The sequence below is a fragment of the Gymnoscopelus braueri genome (assembly GCF_963280865.1).
Source record: "Gymnoscopelus braueri genome assembly, chromosome: 18".
Classification (NCBI taxonomy): domain Eukaryota; kingdom Metazoa; phylum Chordata; class Actinopteri; order Myctophiformes; family Myctophidae; genus Gymnoscopelus; species Gymnoscopelus braueri.
Genome location: NC_137618.1, coordinates 30,391,470 through 30,410,895, shown reverse-complemented (window position 1 = coordinate 30,410,895; position 19,426 = coordinate 30,391,470). Strand labels below are relative to the sequence as shown.

The following is a 19,426-nucleotide window of genomic DNA, read 5'->3' as shown; positions in this document are numbered from 1 at the left end:
CTCTGCTTTTACAGCATGCCAGCTATTTTCTCTCTCTCTCTCTCTCGCTATCGCTCTCTCTCTCGCTCGCTCTCTCTCTCTCTCGCTCGCTCTCTCTCTCTCCCCCTGTGTCAGTTTTGTGATTATACTTGGTAGTGGTGCAACTGCCAATGGAATTAATCAATGTAATCTATTATAAATCCAAATAAATGTAACTAAAATACATTTTCTTTTTAAAAACACAGTACTACTAAAAAAGTGGTTAATCTGAATATTCACTTTGATTTGGTAATATGTAAAAAAGAAACAATATAAAAAGTAATTATCGATAACAATTGATAGTTGCAGTCCTAATGCAGTGCTAACTCCCGAAGCAAACAGATGAAAGACGTGAGCCGGTTGTTTCTAAAGTGTTGCTTATTTGGCCTTGTTTCCTAATGATGTTTAATCCAGTGGTTCGCAAACATTTTCATGTCAAGGACCCCCCCAAATGTATATGTATTTGTCCACGGACTCCCATCTGAAAACATTTTGTGCCAGGGACCCCCGTATCAGATTTGTGTTGTTAAAATGTTTCAAACATGTTCCACATTTTGTCACTTTATTTCAATAACTTTTTTGAAAATGGCAGATCTACAAGCTCACAACGCTATTTTCAAATAGCCGATGTATATAGGTTTAAAGTTTGGCATATATAATAGTCGCTTCTTTTGGGCTTGTTTTCATCGACCTAGATGCTTATTTCTCTCACGAAATCTGGCAACACTGACAGTGACTCCTTACAGTTGGTTTCTTGTCATGTCTGTGATGTAGGCCTAAAGGAATAAGCCAGCTGGACTGGTTATATTTCACTCTGGTTTCATTTAAAAACGAGTCACCATCGTTTGAAAGAAATCTACACCTTCTCTTTTACAAAATGATCCCTGGCATAAAATCTACGCATCTTGAGGTTATTATTCAAGTTAGAAGTCTTCCACACAGACCTCTCCACATAAAATGCTCAGGGCTTTGAGGATTCATTCATCTATGCAATTGAAACAACTCACTGATGGATTTCAGATTAAACATTTTGGTAACGCCATCTATGTAGGTCTATAATACATTAGAAAATAATTCACACAGACATTATAATACTCATAAGGCTTTATACAACTCTTTATAAATGTTTATAATCATGCATGACAACTTATATCAAGGTTTATAAAGTATTGTAAATGGTAATAATGAATTATATGCTCAGCAGAACAGCACAATAATGAGTACCATATAACTTCTTCTTCACTTATGAAGACACTTGGAGAAGTGCCCCAACGTATCATAAGACATTTGACGTTTGAAATGGAATAATGTCTCATAAACATCAATAATATGCTATAGCGTGACTTTGAGCTTTAACCCATTTTGGGCGGGAACCTCTATTTGTAACTATAGCCTACCTTTCAGGACGGGAACCCCTTTTGGGGTTCTTGTTGCTATGTACAGTATATAGCAACATATTTTTTTTAAAATTTTTGAACAAATATTTGAGAAAATATAATATAATATATTTTCAGAAAACGTAGGTCAGGATTTAGAAGGCGTTTTTAGAATCGGCCTCAGGTCTAAATGGGTTAAGTAAAGTGACTGTATCGAGCTATGAGGACCTTTGAGCAGTATTTGCTTGTAAAGTGTGAAAATTTCTTCTGTATTCTTCAAATAGCATCCTTGGCATTAACAGTTTCCAATGTGTAACATAGATTTGTGAGATTCCGCATCTTAGATTTCGGTGCATTTCTTCAACGTGGCCCAAACTTCACCCCAAACCACCCCACCCTAACCAGCCCCCCTCCCCCTCACACCACAAACCCCCTATGGCTCGTGGAGCTGTGACACTCTGCCCCCCTGCTGGGTGCGTCTCCCTGCAGACCAGACCCTGCTTGCCCCGCTTGGCGGGGGGGCCTGGTGCCGACGGGCGGGTACAGGTGTCAGGAACCAAGCGCACAGATGGCAGAGGCCAGAGGTGAACAAGCTAACAAGGGCTGCGCTTCTTTTCCCAATCTTCTGGTTGGCTGGTCAGCGCAGCGCGGTGCGAACAGGATCATCAGACCCCACCCTTCCCACAAGCCCTTCTCCTCAAACCACCCCGCTTGCACCATGTGACTGCATGCAGGCGGGCCACACCCTTTCACCACACAAACGCATGCACGAGCGCACAGTCTGGTATACTGAAGAGGTCGGGTCTGGTACTGAGGCTGCTGGGTCTGGTATACTGAAGAGGTTGGGTCTGGTACTGAGGCTGCTGGGTATGGTACTGAGGCTGCTGGGTCTGGTACTGAGGCTGCTGGGTCTGGTACTGAGGCTGCTGGGTCTGGTACTGAAGCTGCTGGGTCTGGTATACTGAAGAGGTTGGGTCTGGTATACTGAAGAGGTTGGGTCTGGTACTAAGGATTCTGGGTCTAGTATACTGAGGCTGCTGGGTCTAGTACTGAGGCTGCTGGGTCTGGTATACTGAGGCTGCTAGGTCTAGTACTGAGGCTGCTGGGTCTGGTATACTGAGGCTGCTGGGTCTAGTACTGAGGCTGCTGGGTATGGTATACTGAGGCTGCTGGGTCTGGTACTGAGACTGCTGGGTCTAGTACTGAGGCTGCTGGGTCTGGTACTGACGCTGCTGGGTCTGGTACTGAGACTGCTGGGTCTGAGACTCCTGGGTCTGGTACTGAGACTGCTGGGTCTGGTACTGAGACTGCTGGGTCTGGTACTGAGGCTGCTGGGTCTGGTACTGAGGCTGCTGGGTCTGGTACTGAGACTGCTGTGTCTGGTACTGAGACTGCTGGGTCTGGTATACCGAGGCTGCTGGGTCTGGTATACCGAGGCTGCTGGGTCTGGGTATACCGAGGCTGCTGGGTCTGGTATACCGAGACGGTTGGGTCTGGTACTGAGGCTGTCACACTGGACTGGGGTGTTTATGTCGATGAGGTTGCGGTTCAGAAGCCTTTGGGTCAGTTATTCTAGTGAGGTTTGGTGGAAAAACCCTGTCAACTAATGAACCACTGATGTCATCATGTACAGCATGATGTCACTATGCACAGCATGTGTCACTCCTGAAGTCTGTCATCATGTAAACACACAGTTAGTACACGACTATGTTCATGTATTATGTCAATATACTGCAATGATCACGCAGGTCGAACTGACAGTGTCAGTAAACAGTTAACTTCATTTACTGTGTGTGTGTGTGTGTGTGTGTGTGTGTGTGTGTGTGTGTGTGTGTGTGTGTGTGTGTGTGTGTGTGTGTGTGTGTGTGTGTGTGTGCGCAAAACCCAGAGAAACAAACGACATGGCACCGCTGTCTCTTTCTCCATCTCACCCCCCCCCCCCCCTCTCTCTCTCTCCATCTCTCATGGTGTGTATTCAGTAGCACTTGGTTCATTCTCAAGTGTTCCTTTCCGCTGCCAGCGTTCAGCAGCTTTCCTTTCACCAACACACAGGAATGCAAACACACACATCAAAGAGTCTCATCTTCAACCAACCAACCTCTCTCTCCCTCTCTCTCTGTCTCTCCCCCCTCTCTTTCTCTCTGTCTCTCCCTCTTCTCCTGCTATCTCCCAGTCACAGTGTGACACTGATGCTGGTACGATCTGTTTCCTGGCAGTACACACAAATGAACACGTACACAACGGGTGCACGCAGCTTCACCAGCACCACACACACACACACACACACACACACACACACACACACACACACACACACACACACACACACACAGGCACACACACAGGCACACACGCAGGCAGACACCCTCACCAACTGTTTGGTTTTGAAGTGATACCCTCATGATGCTACCTGCAGACTTGTGCTCGGGTTTCACATGCAGGAACGCTAACAGTTCCACCACCTCCAGCCAGAAGAAGGCCTGTTATTGCATACTTTTGCATCTTAGTCAGAAACGTGATATGACCACGTCTGGCTTTCCAGATCCATACACGATCTGAGTTACACGAGTGCTTCTAAGGATGATCAATCTAGTTTGTACAAAGACGGCATAGTACTGAATGGAATTCAACCATGCAGGAATGGATGGACATGAGAATGACACTGAAAACATGAACTGAAGATTTCTATAAGACTGTGAGAGGCTGTGTGCATTCTCACAGACCTTTGGCTGTATTGATTGTTCACAGAATGTTAGAAAGACTTATTCCCTATTCTGGGAGCGAACATTATGCAAAATTTGCAGATCTCAACCCGCTATTTCCAGCTGACATTGGGTGTATAGGGAAAAAGGAGCATCAAGCATCAAGCCCCAGTCAACCAAGTACATAGTGGTTAAGAGGTTAACGCTATGGTAACCCATTCTACATAACTGTTGTTAAGAGCATAAAAATGAGTCCTTTCCCATATAGCTTATGAATGTGTTCATGGAGCACGAGCAAGCACGCATGCAAGGAAAGCACACACACGCACACGCACACGCACACGCACACGCACACACACAGAGAGAGAGAGATTGTCAAGAGGGACAATATAACCAGACGGCCACAGTTCTCAGTAGGAACTTGTTGGTGCAGTAAATGAGCTTTCAGCTGCAGAGCCCCCAAAAATCTGAGCTTCTGGCCCAGATCAGCCAGAACCCAGCTGTTTTCCTGAACCACCCCGGCCACATGTCCGGTAGGACTTTGTGACCGTTTGATAAGGAGCCTTTACTTTAGCTTAGCCCAAGCGTTTGCTCCATGACAGAACTTTTCACATACCCAGAACGCTTCGCTCCAAGTACAACACACTGTTCATTTAGTGTGCTCCACTCTGCATTCTGACGGAGAGTTTGAAACCACATTGCAGAGGGCGTGTCTGTGGAGCGTGACTCCCATGTTTGAAACCACACGTTCTGCTCCTGCCGTCAACACAATTCATAATGTGAAAGGCTAGGCCCCCTCCATTTCTTGCCTCTACACCAAGTCTGTTCGTCAAATATAGCCGTTCTGCAAGCTCACAAGTCGGTTTGACCTTGTATCTGTTATTTTCGTCAAATGCTCTTCAAAGAACAGGGATGTTAGGGTCCATGTGGTTAAGGAGGACAATTAACATAACACTTTGAGAAAAGTGTCTTTTCAGACAAACAGAGATTTCAAATACAGATGTCTTTTCAAGTGAATTCTCCTGTTTAGATTCCACCTCTTTCAGCCATTTCCATCACTTGAGTGATAGTAATCTGTATAAACAGGTGGGACAAAGCAGCGCTGTTAACAGGAGGTGAGTGGAGTTGAGCTCTTATCACATCTGATCTGACGTCCCCTCTTTGAGGAGCAGCACGGCTCAGTTTGAACTGGAAGCCTTCTGTTTTGACAGTAGTAATGGATGGGCCATTGTTCTCCCTTCGGCAAACAGAATACACTATCGCAGAGCACATACAGTGGTAATGGATGGCACATTATAGCAGTGGCTTTCAAAGTGGGGGCCAGCCAGTTGGAAAGGAGAGGAAAAGAAAAAAACGGATTATTGTGCCACTTTGAACCTGCTGTCTCTATTTTGGACATTATTGTCAAATATTTTTAAAAAGATTTCAAAAGAAACAAATTCAAATAATTTCAAAAATACATACACATTTGCAAATGTGATGCGTTGCTTGTGAGCTAGTACATCAGCTATTTCCACTATTTTACTTTTCTTTTCATTTTTCAATGGCTCCCATATTTCACAATAATTGGGGTCCACAGCCAGAGGCTATAGCTATTTGGGGGTCGTTGACATGGGAAAGTTTGGGAATCTATCTAAAAATGTGATATACCATTTTTCAGTATGCTTTATACAGACGGCATCAATCAGACCAATGTTTTTGGCATGTTATATAAAGGGAGGCAAAGTACCTGTGGGAAAATCGACTTACATTTTATGGTTTCTGTCCCTAGCGTTTTTGCATAATAACGAAAGCACTTATACAAGACCAGGCTGAGAGATGGCACATTCTAGCGGATGGCACCTTATAGAGAGACCTGTGGAATGAGACAAGTTTAGACAGAGACCAGGCCACATTCTCCAGGCGTGAATCACTTGTCTTTGGAGACACGTCTCCCTGTGAGGCTTTGAAGTCGGGCTCTGGAGGTCAGAGAGCTCTTCCAGAGATGCATTAGCCATTCCAGCGATTCACCCTGTCACACATGTATACCATTACACTGATTCACCCTGTCACACATGTATAGGTTCAAATCACTCAACCATGAAGCAGGACTATTGCCATAATATGCCCACAAAGACAACTTGAAACAGAAGGTTCTATGGGAAAACTTGGTGTTGAAGTTAACTTGTTTTAGGTAGGATTCAACCTCTTTAACCAGTCATATATTATTATTGATTAGATAAAAGATAGGTCTATATAACGTACAATATAGTAGGGCTGGGCAATGTATCAATATTATATCGATATCATGATAATGAGACTAGATAATATCAGCAATTTTGGATATCATAATATTGTGATATGGCGTGTTGTCTGTTCCCTTAAGCCCTTTTTATACTTTCAAAATGTTTTGAAAAATGTAAAATTAAATTGATCACAATACGGTACTATCGTCACAATTATCCATACCAAGGTCCAGTATTTGGTAAAAAAAATATTGATTTATTTTTTGTACATATCGCCCAGCCCTACAATATGTTATAATTAACTCATATGCCGCCAATCGCGCATTAATGCGATCTAATAAATAGCGTGCTTGTCCGCCAAGATCGCATTCATGCGATCTAGTGATTAATTGTGGTTTAATCTGTGATCGCGCTATTCTGTTTATTTTTCATTCTAGGTTTCGAGTTCCACTTACTTCACCCACACCGGGATCCGGTTTCATGACGCAGATTCCGTTTCCGGTTTTCTTTTTCTTTTTTCGGTCATTTTCGGTCAGAATAGGGAAAAACACGGTTTTTCACACGGTATAAAAAACTAACGGAGAGCTCCACTTCTATAATCTATTGTCTGGGTGACGAACGGTCATCGCCGTCGTGTATCACATCGCACTTCAGGCCGATCGGAGAATCTGAGAACATGTCACATCCGGTTTGACGTATTTGACTGTTTGACTCTGTTTGGGGGGGGGGGCGAGCGAGTCAGCGAGCTGATCAAGGTGTCTATTTGCTGCTCTCTGCTGGCAGATTTGTCGTATGTGTTTAAAACCGCACTCAGACAATTTATTTGAATGAAAAATTACAAAATAAAAAAATAAAAAAACACGCAAATCGCTGGCACAGGGGTGAGTACATTATGAATAAACTCTGGCAGTCAAATTGATAGAATTCTATAATAACACATTTTCAATGACTGTGATTCAAAGCAATCCCCTCTTATCAAAGCCTACATACTGCATTGACTGGCATCCCCCAGGGGTCTTTAATTGGTCCCGTACTGTACCAACGCGAAAGTCCGCCTATTATGACATTCCCAGAATGGAACGCTAGGGTTCAAGTGGTTAATGAACCCATTCAAACCGGGAACGCATATCTGTGTAACCACTTTGTCCATATTTTATACTTTGGATATTCAAAAATAGCAGATATACAAGTTCATAGCTCATGAGCTTGTAGATCTGCTATTTTCTTTTTTTGCCAGACACAGGGGGTCGGCCTACAGGAGGCTTTGTCGGTCGGTCGGTCTGTCCCTCTTTTCCTACCTGTCCCTCTTTTTGATTGGCCAAGCTTCGCGTGACGTAGTGCTCTGATCTTCAGATTTCAACCACTAGGGGTCTGGCAGTGCTCCGAGGAGCACTTTTTCTTTTTTATCTTGAAAATGTTTGCAAATCTTTGAATATAGATTTTTTAAAGTGAACATTTGTAACTCAAATCTTTGTTTCTAGGGGGGTCCCTGGAACAAAACATTTTGAGATGGGGGTCTGCGGCCAAATACATATCTAAGAATATTTTCTAAATCCTAACGGTATGTTGCTATATCAGTGGTGCTCCAACTGTTCCATGTCAAGGACCCCCAAAATTATATGTATTTCTCAAAATATGTAGTTTCCATCTCAAAATATGTAGTTCCAGGGACCCCTAGAAGCACAGATTGGAGTTTAAAATGCTTTAAAACATATACATATAGTTAAAGATTTGCACACATTTTCCAAGTTTAAAAAAAAAAATAGCAGATCTATATCTGCTATTTTTGAATAGCCAAATAAGTCTTAAAATGACGCAGATGTGTTCCCGGTCTTAATAGATTAAGACACAGGACAATGGGGTTCGGAATCCCTCAACATTCCATGGGATCTCATCCCATCCAGCTAACAAGCCATCTAATAACCAGAAGCATGTGAGAGGCAGAGATGAGACTCTCTGAGTTGACCTCTCGTCCTATTCCAGGCAATATCCTGATGTTGATCTCTGTGTCTCTCTGGACGGATAGAAAGCAGATGTGAAGACTCAACACCGTCCCACGCAGGGAGGAATCCACAAACGCTCACTTCATCTCCTCTCTAGAAGTTTAGACGGGGTTTGAACCGTCACACTGGGACAGATTCAGTCCTGATGGTGAAACATTCAGACTGAATGGACATTAAGTAGATCCTGCTGTGATAAAGTTGTCATTACAACTGTGTGTGTGTGTGTGTGTGTGTGTGTGTGTGTGTGTGTGTGTGTGTGTGTGTGTGTGTGTGTGTGTGTGTGTGTGTGTGTGTGTGTGTGTGTGTGTGTGTGTGTGTGTGTGTGTGTGTGTGTGTGTGTGTGTGCGCGCAACCCGATCGCCAGAGGAAACGTTCTCTTTGAACGTTTTTAAAATTCCGTGAATAGACAACTGGAAAACCCGAAAATCCGTGCATAGCCGCCTCGCATCTCTCCCATTGTGACTAAACCATTTCGGAGGCGCGCAGTCTCAAGGGAATTGTCGCCACATAAGGGGCCACCGAGCGAGCTAAAGCGAGCGAGTTGCCGTCCCGAACGTTGCGACATTCCCTTGTGCCTACTCAGCGCCGTTTGAGTTATGTACCGATAGGCACAGAATCGTAAATTTTGTTGTGGGGACTGCTCTGCTTCCGGGTTTTTCCGGGTTGCGACTGGTTACGCCCACCGTGGGACTCGCCGTACGTACATATGCACGGAATTTCGGGGTTTCTAGGCGACTATGCACGGAATGACGTGCACTGGATCCGTGCAATGTATACTAATTCTCTGGCGATCAGGCTTGTGTGTGTGCGTGTGCGTGTGCGTGTGCGTGTGCGTGTGCGTGCGCGCGCGTGCGTGTACTTGTATTATGCGATTTGTCTGATGTCTTGGTTGGGTGTTGTATGTTTTTATTTCAAAGAAAATAAGCATGTGGACTTTTGTTCACTGCAAAGGAATATTTGTATACTGTGTCTAATAAACATATTTGAAACACAAATACCAGTAATGTTCATGGCTAAGAAAGAGGTTTAGAGCTATGGTTATAATTACTGAAATATCCAGGTTGGGGTCAGGGTTAGGGTCAGGCATTTAGGGGTTTAGAGGTAGAGTAAAAAATGCCAAGAAACGTTTTTTGAGGTTCCCACAGAGATATAAAACGTGTGTGTGTGTGTGTGTGTGTCGCTAAGTCAAGCCAAACACATGTAGTATAGTTTAATTTACAGGGACCTGGAGGTAGATGTGTGTATCAGTGTGGGGTCCTGTGGAGATGCAGCTGTGCTCAGGAACGCTGAACACGGTGCTGAGTTAGGCGTTCCTCCGCTCAACACCTAGTCGGGGTCATTCGTCCCAAACACGCTGTTAGCACTCACTCTCTACGCTTTCAGCTGTCAGTAATTTTACAGATCGCTCACTTAGGCAACAGTGTCTTCTGCTGTGTGTGTGCAGCTATGGGTGTGTGTGTGTGTGTGTGTGTGTGTGTGTGTGAATGAGTGAGAAAGCTGAGATATATTGGTTTTGTGTTTTAGAGTGATGTAAGAATTATCTTATCGTGCCAGTAAAGATTCCTGAATTAAGCAGAGAGGAAGAGAGAGAGAGAGTGTGCGTGCATACGCGTGGGTGCGTGCGTGCGTGCGTGCGTGCGTGCGTCCGTCCGTGCCTGCCAGAGAATTCTCTGCAGTCACTTCCATGTTGTAGCTGCAAAGTTGAGCTCCAACAGACATCGTGTGACTGTACGCATGGCCAAGCACCCCACCCTGTGGTGTCACACCCTGGGCTGGTGACTCAATGGGGTCCCCCTGTGTTGTGTGTGTGTGTGTGTGTGTGTGTGTGTGTGTGTGTGTGTGTCTGAATGAAACAACCATGTTGTATACAGGGCCTTCCCTCCGCTTTGTGTGATGCTGACCAACTGTGTATCCATGCAAAGTAATTACATTCTAGGTTGTTTTGAGAAATAGCAACATGAACAGAAACCCTGTGTACAGTCCTGTCTATGATCTATAATGTAATAAACTTCAACAAAACATTCATTTTTCAAGAACAAATCCCTTCATATGAAGCCTTTCAACTCATCAACCCTCATCAACATATTTGTCCTGATGATAAAACCACCCAGTACATTCTCTTCCCCCCCTCTCTCTCTCTCTCTCTCTCTCTCTCTCTCTCTCTCTCTCCCTCTCTCGTGCTGCTCTCTCTCCCTCTAATGAGGTGATTACAAAACATGAGCAACTCTAAGTTTGGCTGAAAGCCAGAGATAGAGAGTGAATGGAGATCTTGGTTTATAGAGAGAGAGAGAGAGAGAGAGAGAGACGGAAAGAACGGAACATGGGGAGAAATGAGGAGAGGGATGAGAGGGGCAGGAAGAAAGAAAATGAGAGGGGGGGATGTTTTTGATAGCAATAAAGATAAAGAGAGAGTGAGATGAGAAATGGAGATAAGCCTGTGGACAGAAGGGAGTGGTCTATCACCCAGCTTCACTCTTTTTAGCCCCCACTACCGACTATGGCCACCAGAAACTTTCTACTTGCACACAAGAAATCCCCAAATCTAATGAGTGGATTGACTTGACCCCAGAGGATGGCTCGTGCTGATTTCAGTGACCTTGACGTCAGCAACATCCTTAGGCCAAAATGTGCATTTGCACACAGGATTATATCAAAATCTAATGAGCGGATTGTCATAAAAATCACTGAACTCATTCATGGTCCCTGCAGGATGAACCCTAGTTATCTGAGCCTCCAGCTCCACCCTCAGGATACAATATCATATTTTATGTTCTCACTTAAATGTATTCCGCTCTTTAGACAACTTTTCCCAGTCATTGGTTCCATCTAGTAGGCTCATTTCATAGCATCATGTGCCTGTATGCATCTAAGCATCAATGACAGACAGACAGACAGAGGACCTATCGTAAATTCTGTCCAGTCTGCAGTAAAACAATATTATGCAACAATATATAACAACAGTACAACTTGATCAATACTAACAGCAACTATGATTCTAGAAAAAGATGCAACCTCACTGTGTATTTAAAATTTTAAACACACACACACACACACACACACACACACACACACACACACACACACACACACACACACACACACACACACACACACACACACACACACACACACACACACACACACACGCACGTAAAAATGGTTTTACTATTCCTAAGAGGACATTCTTTAAGGCAAGCACATGCATGCACACAGACACGGAAAGACAGACAGACAGGCACGCACGTGCACGCATGCACACAATCACACACTCCTCCTACAACCGTCATGACCTCCAGTGACCTGGGAAGGGCTTCGTGTAAAGAAGCTCACAGTTGTGATGTCATTGTTCCATTGTGAGCCGATAGACAGATTGATGATGTTCAGGGAGAAACGGGCTGCTTTTGGGAAAGAAATGAGTCAGAAATCAGGGGTGTGTGTGTGTGTGTGTGTGCGCGCTCTGTGGTGTCAGTAAGGACACATCATACATCATACAGACAGTATAAACTGTATACACAACACACCATCAGATGTGTTGGAGGTTCATTCTTTCTGCACAAACGACGATGATGAGCATCTGTTTAGATGCTTTTATGGTTCTGGCAGCAGAAAATCCCCCCTCTCCAAAATACTGTACTGACTGTACAGCTAGTTTAGTTAGTAAAACTGCCTGAAGCTCATACGTGTATATCTCCCCTGACCAAGCAGGGGGTTCTCTCTCTCACATGGGAGACCAGCGTTCAAATCCTGGGTATGGCATAAAACGAATAGATTGCTTCATATAAACTTTACTTATGAGCATCCCTATTCTGGGCTTGTCCTAAAAGAAGAACACAATGCTTCGCAAACGCATTCGAGCTTGTAGATCTGCTATTTTCAAAATATTTTTTGGAAAACTTGGGACATTCTGCATAACGAGTACTTTTACTTTTGGTACTTTAAGTACATTTTTATACCAATACTTTTGTACTTTTACTGAAGTTTTTCAATTCCAGACTTTTAGTTGTAACAGAGTATTTCTACCTTGCAGTATTGATACTTTTACTTAAGTAAAAAATGTGAGCACTTTTTCCACCACTGCAAGTATAGACCCCTGGGTGCCTCTAGTCAACGAGTATATCATGGCTGTCAGGCAGAAACCTTGTCTCAAAATTGTTTTTCGTAATGTAATGCACTACATCGTCATACAAGAGTGTCAAGCTAAAGTAGTGAAAATAGCCGATCTACAAGCTCACATTGATGCGACGCATAGTGAGCTTGTAGATTTTCACTATTTCTGAGAAATGTCGTTACAGTTCCTGAAAAGGAAAGGTTTTGGACATACAAGGTTCCCACCTGACCTGACAGAAACGAGTATAGGGTTTAATTGAATGAAAGCATAGTTGTGTTTGGTCTATTGACTTGCATGGTCGAGGATCTAGAGGGGTTTTTTTTTCACTGAGAACCATTTCCTGTGTAATTGTGTGTTCCTGCATGTGTTTGATGAGGCTGAAGTGCTCTGTGATTGATGAGGTCAATCACTCTGTAATGAACATGTCGCTCATTTAAGCATACGGCTTGTTAGACTCACGGCACATTCTCTCATCCTGACGTTGAGGGTGTGTGCGCGCGTACGTGCGTGTGTGTTCTTGTGTATGTGTGTGTGTGTGTGTGTTTTGATGATTTCTCGTGAAGGCAATGGCAAAAGAAATGGACCGGGCGTGACCTTGATTTCCATGTCAGTATTCAAGGGTCCACTCATCACTCCTCAAACATAAATAGAGGAGGGGTGGAGGGGGCTCATCGCACACACACACACACACACACACACACACACACACACACACACACACACACACACACACACACACACACACACACACACACACACACACACACACACACACACACACACACACACCCCTCTCCACATCTAGGATATGATGTGATCTTATTTAACCTCTCGCGCTGCAGGGTGATTGAGGCAGCTTGTGTAAAACAAACGAGGATTGTCCTCACAGCTTCTGAAGTACCCTACACATGAATCTCTCTCTCCCTCTCCCTCTCTCTCCCTCTCCCTCTCTCTCTCATATATATATATATATATATATATATATATATATATATATATATATATATATATATATATATATATATATGTATGTATATGATATCTCTCTCTCTCTCTCTACTTCCCTCTCATCTGTTTCCATCCACTTTGCACCGTAAAGTCCTGAGTGTTAATCTAAAGCTGAAAGCTGTACGTTTCATGCTGTACCCGGGATTTGAACCCCAATCTCCCGCCAAAAGACTTTCCATATATAAATATATACAAAGTGTGGGTATGTATATATGCATGTATATATATATAATGATGACTCAACACTTCCATATTTGCTGTACATTAAGGTCTCGTAATTATAATGTAATTTTGCTGACTGTAGCCATCTAGTGACAGAAGTCAAGGTGTTTCACAGAAGGCAAAAGAGAGACAGACAGATGGAGAGAGTGAGTGAGAGAGAGAGCGAGAGAGAGAGAGAGAGAGAGAGAGAGAGGGGGGGGGCGGGTGAGAGAGTGAGAGGGGAGAGAGGGAAAACAGCTGTATTTTATCCACAGCCACTGAATTCCAGTGCAAAAAATGTTAAGCCCAACAACCAAGGCCTTTACCCCCCCCCCCCCACACACACGCACCACCACCCACCACAACCCATGTACAATTTCTAGGAATTATAACTGGCCGTGATCATAGAACTGATCAGGACATTACTGAGCACAATGTTACTGAACATGCTGTTACTGAACACCATGATACTGAACACAATGTTACTGAACATAATATTACTGAACACAATGTTGCTACATGTGACATTACATGAACACTACACTATTACTGAACACACAGAACTGAACGGTACAGAGGGAGGCCATAGTGGATGTGGTGAGGAGAGGCAGACTGCGATGGTACGGACACATAGTCAGGAAGGAAGAGAACGATTGGGTGAAGAAAGTAAATGTCGATTAACTTAGAGGGGACAAGACCCAGTGGCCGGCCTAAGAAGACCTGGCAGACATGAAAGCACCCGGCATCGACCGTGAGGTTGCCATGGACCCTTCCCGATGGAAGAAAGCCATAGCGAGAATCCAGGCCAACCCAGTGGTGCCTGGAAAGCGAACTTTAAACCGATGATGACAGAACAGAGCATGACATTACTGAACACGACATTACTGATCACGATGTTACTGTACTTACTGAACACAATGTTACTGAACAGGATGTTACTGAACAGGATGTTACTGAACACTCTTTTTTTTTTGCACTTTTTTGCACTCTCTCTCTTCCTTTAAAAAATATATTTTTTACGTTTTATTATTGTTATTATTATTACCTATGCCAAACAAAAATAAGCTTTACTCTTATGTACCTGTACACAAGATGTAACAATAAATCACAACCTTGAACCTTGAACCTACTGAACACGGTGTTACTGAACACAGTGTTAAACACGTAAAAGAACACAAAAGGACTGAATACGCAGGAACTGAACACGACAGAACAGAACATGACATCACTGAACAAGGGCGCCGATACTGCGGGTGCTTCGGGGCTAAAGCACCCAGGGGAAATGAAGAGCACCCATGACAAACTCATCACAAAAAAAGAAAAAGAAAAAAACACCGACATCTTCACTTCATGGAGTACATTTTTGGTACCAAATTAACCAAATGAACCGCATTAAAGTAACAAAACCCCCCTAAAAAGGTAACAAACCCGGATAATAACCGAACATTTTCGCACGCTATGCGCGCACGTGGACCGGCCGCACATGCACGCGCGCTGCGCACCCGTGAGCGCGGACACAAATCGGCGCCCCTGTCAATGAACACTATGTTATTGAGCACGGCGTTACTGGACACAACATTACTGAACATGACGGAACTGAACACGCCATCATAGAACACAATGTTACTGAACAGGGTGGAATGGTGCGCTCTTGGCTGGTCCAGTGTCATGTCAGGGGTCAGGGGTCAAGGAGGTGAAGTTATGGCAAGGGCTGCATTATACTGCATCTATTCTTGTGTTGTGAGGATTATAATGAATGATGTAAGTCAGTGGCGTGGGCAACCTTTTCGACCTCAAGATCTACAGTTTTCCATGGCAAGTGTGATCCAAAATCACTTTTACATAATTATAGAGATGCTGATTAGAATAATATGAACATAGAATAAATACATACATAAACAAACAAACAAATAAATACATAAATGACTTACATTGTAAAAAAAAAATAAAGTTGACTTTAGGTAAAGTATTGTTGACATGAACAGTCACACTGGATCAATGGTGTTCAGACTAGACAGAAAGATGAATGTTGCTATTTGATCAATGTTTCGTACAACATTATTATGCTTAATTCACTGTATTTGTCAAAATAAGGACTTTAAAATCACGTAGTCCTAATCCCATGCTTTAAAAAAATTAATAGATCTGGTAATTGATATTGTCACGATAATACGTTGCCAGCATCATGCGTGTGATGTGTGTGTGTGTGTGTGTGTGTGTGTGTGTGTGTGTGTGTGTGTGTGTGTGTGTGTGTGTGTGTGTGTGTGTGTGTGTGTGTGTGTGTGTGTGTGTGTGTGTGTGTGTGTGTGTGTGTGTGTGTGTGTGTGTGTGTGTGTGTGTGTGTATTTGGGAGTTTTTTCCCCCCCTTTCTCAGAATTTAATCAGCAGAGACCCCTTCACACCCCCTGTACGGTAGACTTCACAGGTATTTGTTTAAAAAAGAAAAACTGCCACCCCTTTCTACTCCCTCTGTCTAACACGCACGCACACACACACAAACGCACACGCACCTACGTGTATATAAAATGCATATAGATGCTACCATCTAAAAATGTTTCTGTCTTTTATGTATTTAATTTACTGTGGTATTATTGTGTTCAGTATGCTATGGCGTTGTGTATTATTGTGATAAGTGTAATATTGAATTAGGAGTATCATAGTGTGTTAAGTGTATTCCTTTGTGTGTATTACTGTGTTCAGTGTATTGTGTTGGGTGTATTATTGTGTTCACTATATTATTGTGTTAAGTGAATTACTGTGTTCACTATATTATAGTGTTAAGTGAACTATTGTGTTCATTATTTTATTGTGTTGGGTGTATTATAGTGTTCAGTGTAATACTGCGTTCAGTATGTTTGTGTTCAGCGTTCTATGGAGGCTGCCCTGCTTTAGTGTCAAAACCAAACACATTTTCCAACTTCCAACGTAGTTTTCTTAGTCTGTTCCTAATCAGCATGCAACAAACAACCACACGCACGAGAAGAATCTGTTTGATTCTGAAATGTAAATTATTACAGCATAGTAGAACCAGGGAGAGGCCTTGAGCAAAGCCCAACACACGCACACGCACGCGCGCGCACACACACACACACACACACACACACACACACACACACACACACACACACACACAGTTGCTCTCCTCAATGAGCGACTATGTGGGACTCATGAGTCTGTATGTGGTTAGATGAGCTTGCAAATCATTAGGGGCCCCTATTAGAAAGTGGGGGTAAAAGCTAACAGCAAATATAGCAGATTAAGGGCCCCACAAAGGCCTGGAGTGTTTGTTGATTGCTCAGCCAGGAGAGCAAACAGCGGAACTGTGAATCTCTCAACAATAGAGCAGTAGGAGGACTGTCGGAGAGCTGTCACACTCACTACTGGTACTGTATTCATCTCCATGAACACCATTACAAACTCATTCTGAAAGGGTGCAAATGTAACCAAATGGACCCATAAAAAGGGTCCATTTGGTTACAAATCATCGCTGTCAGGCGGAAACCTCATATGTCTATATTAATTTTTTATGTTATTTGGTTATACTACAGTGTCACACAAAAGTTGCAAAAATAGCAGATCTACAAGCTCGCAATGTCTCACATTGTGACACGTAGATCTGCTATTTTTGAATTAAAAAAAAGAATAAAATAGCAATGAAAAGTATTAACAAGTGAGCAAATAATAACTGCATTGGATCAATTGGAACACAGCTTATTGTTCCTCAATATTTTTTGGGTTTCTTTATTATTACATTCACAGCCTTATGCAGCCTTAAGGCATGAACCCAGTTTATGTAGTTTCATCATGAGAGGTTTGATGATTTGAGAATTACAAATGCTATTATAATTGACTTGTAACAACAAGGGAACATCCTCTATCACTGACTTCATAACAGAGTGTTTGGTGTTTCCCGTCATATGTAGGCTAACATAGAAAAACTCTTTGTAACTTTGTAAAACAATCGCACAGCTCTGCATAAAGCAGTGTACATGCAAGTCTAAACTCTTTAAGGTAAAACTTTTCTCTCTATTTTTTTGCACAAACGTGCAACAATAAAGGCACTTGAATATACTTATAGGCCTATAAGTGCTTTATACATTAGTTGTTCGCAGTTATGTTAAAGGCTTTGGCGCCGAGCCTGTTCTGATCACATCTCTTCACATATGGATCAAGTTGCAGCACAGATTTTTTAGATTCCTCACGTCAGATAAGTTCAAAGTGCAAATGAGATGTGAAGTTTGCCCCAAAGCCTCATCTGTCCTTGACACGCACACCGTGCAACACAAATACAAAGAGGAGAAGAGCGATTCAAAAAGAGTCAAAACTAAACACTGTGGGCTATAAGAATAACAACGGAGTGTTGTTGTAAAAACGTTGAATAAAAATGAACTCGTCCATGCAAATTCAAACGGGACAGAAGAAGTTTAGCGGCGTGCACGCACGCGCGCGCGCGCGTACCAGTGTTGCCATGTCCGCTTATAGCGACAGGATTGTTTTTCCTGTAAACTTGCTTGTTAAATATTGACGGTTGCGGTTTTTTAGGCTCGTGTAGTTTGGTCATTTAGGCTTGCTTCCAAATGTTTTTTTTTTAAATTATTTGTTTAATATTTTCATTTTAATTTCTAATGTTTTGTGCCAGAGAGCATTTGTGTTGTTAGAATGTTTCAAAAAATATATATTCCAAATATTCCACATTTTATTGCAAGTGTTGTTGAAATTGCATTTAAAGTGCTAGAAGTGGCCTAGTTGCTTCTTTTGGGCTTGTTTTCCTAGACCTTGTTGCTTATTTCTCTCGCAAATATGGCAACACTGACACACACACGCGTGCACACACACACACACACACACACACTGCACAGCATCGCCAAGTGCTTTTCTTCTTACCTTCTCCGCTGTCTGCCTTTATCTTCTTAAATCAGACGCTCTTCTCGCAGAGTTTCAGTGACTTTGTGTCCGAAACGGAAAGTTTTGATTCCCGGCGAAAACTTAAGTCACGGTTGAACGTGAGAAGAAGAACAAGACACAGTGAAAAACGAGCCCGTGTTCTTCTGACGCAGACCTGAAACAACTCCATGAACTGACTTCAAGAAAGGGAAAAACGTGTTGTTGGGGGAAAAGAAAGAAGTCGTACCCCAACTTGTGTGTGCGGCTGCATCCCCCAGACAGACACACTTTAATCCATCCTGTGTTTCTGTAAGAGCGGGCGAGTCTCACCAAACTAACGGGAGAGTTTTCACTAAAAGTTGTAACCAGAAGGCTTGTTTGTAGACGGAGATCCTCCTTCTTCAGACCTGATCTGTTTTCAATCCGACCCCCCTCTTCTCTCTCTCTCTCCCTCTCTCCCTCTCTCTCTCTCTCTCTCTCTCTCTCTCTCTCCCCCTGGTGAGTTTAGGGCCATTTGCTGCACCAGATGGGCCGGGCTATAACTCGATCCAGCAGTTATGTAGACGAGGGGGGGAAAAAAAGTTTAGATAAAGTTTCATTATTGTTCGATTTCACGGGTTTTTATAGTCAGGGATGTTGGGATGCAGGTTAACTGGTTGCAAAAGCAGCCACAGCAGAGCAGAGAAAGTAGTTATTACCACTTAATTACAACTCTCAGTTTTGGGGTAATTCACATTATGTATTGGTGTTTTGTTTGCGATAATGTTACACACACATATGTATGCACGCACACGCACACGCACACACACACACACACACACACACACACACACACACACACACACACACACACACACAATACAATTTGAATGGGTCACTCTTTTTTATGTGTCTGTCTTAT

The 19,426-nt window shown here is 43.1% G+C and overlaps 1 protein-coding gene across 3 annotated transcripts in view; it reads right to left on the bottom strand.

Moving 5' to 3' along the window:
- The window catches only part of gli2a (GLI family zinc finger 2a), a 102,842-nt gene extending 83,895 nt beyond the window's left edge, over positions 1–18,947 (bottom strand). For all 3 annotated transcript variants that reach the window (XR_013932040.1, XM_080412875.1, XM_080412876.1), the window contains exon 1: positions 18,526–18,947. The gene's annotated coding sequence lies outside the window, so the exon portion shown is untranslated. The remainder of the gene's footprint in view (positions 1–18,525) is intronic.
- Positions 18,948–19,426: the final 479 nt, after the last annotated feature.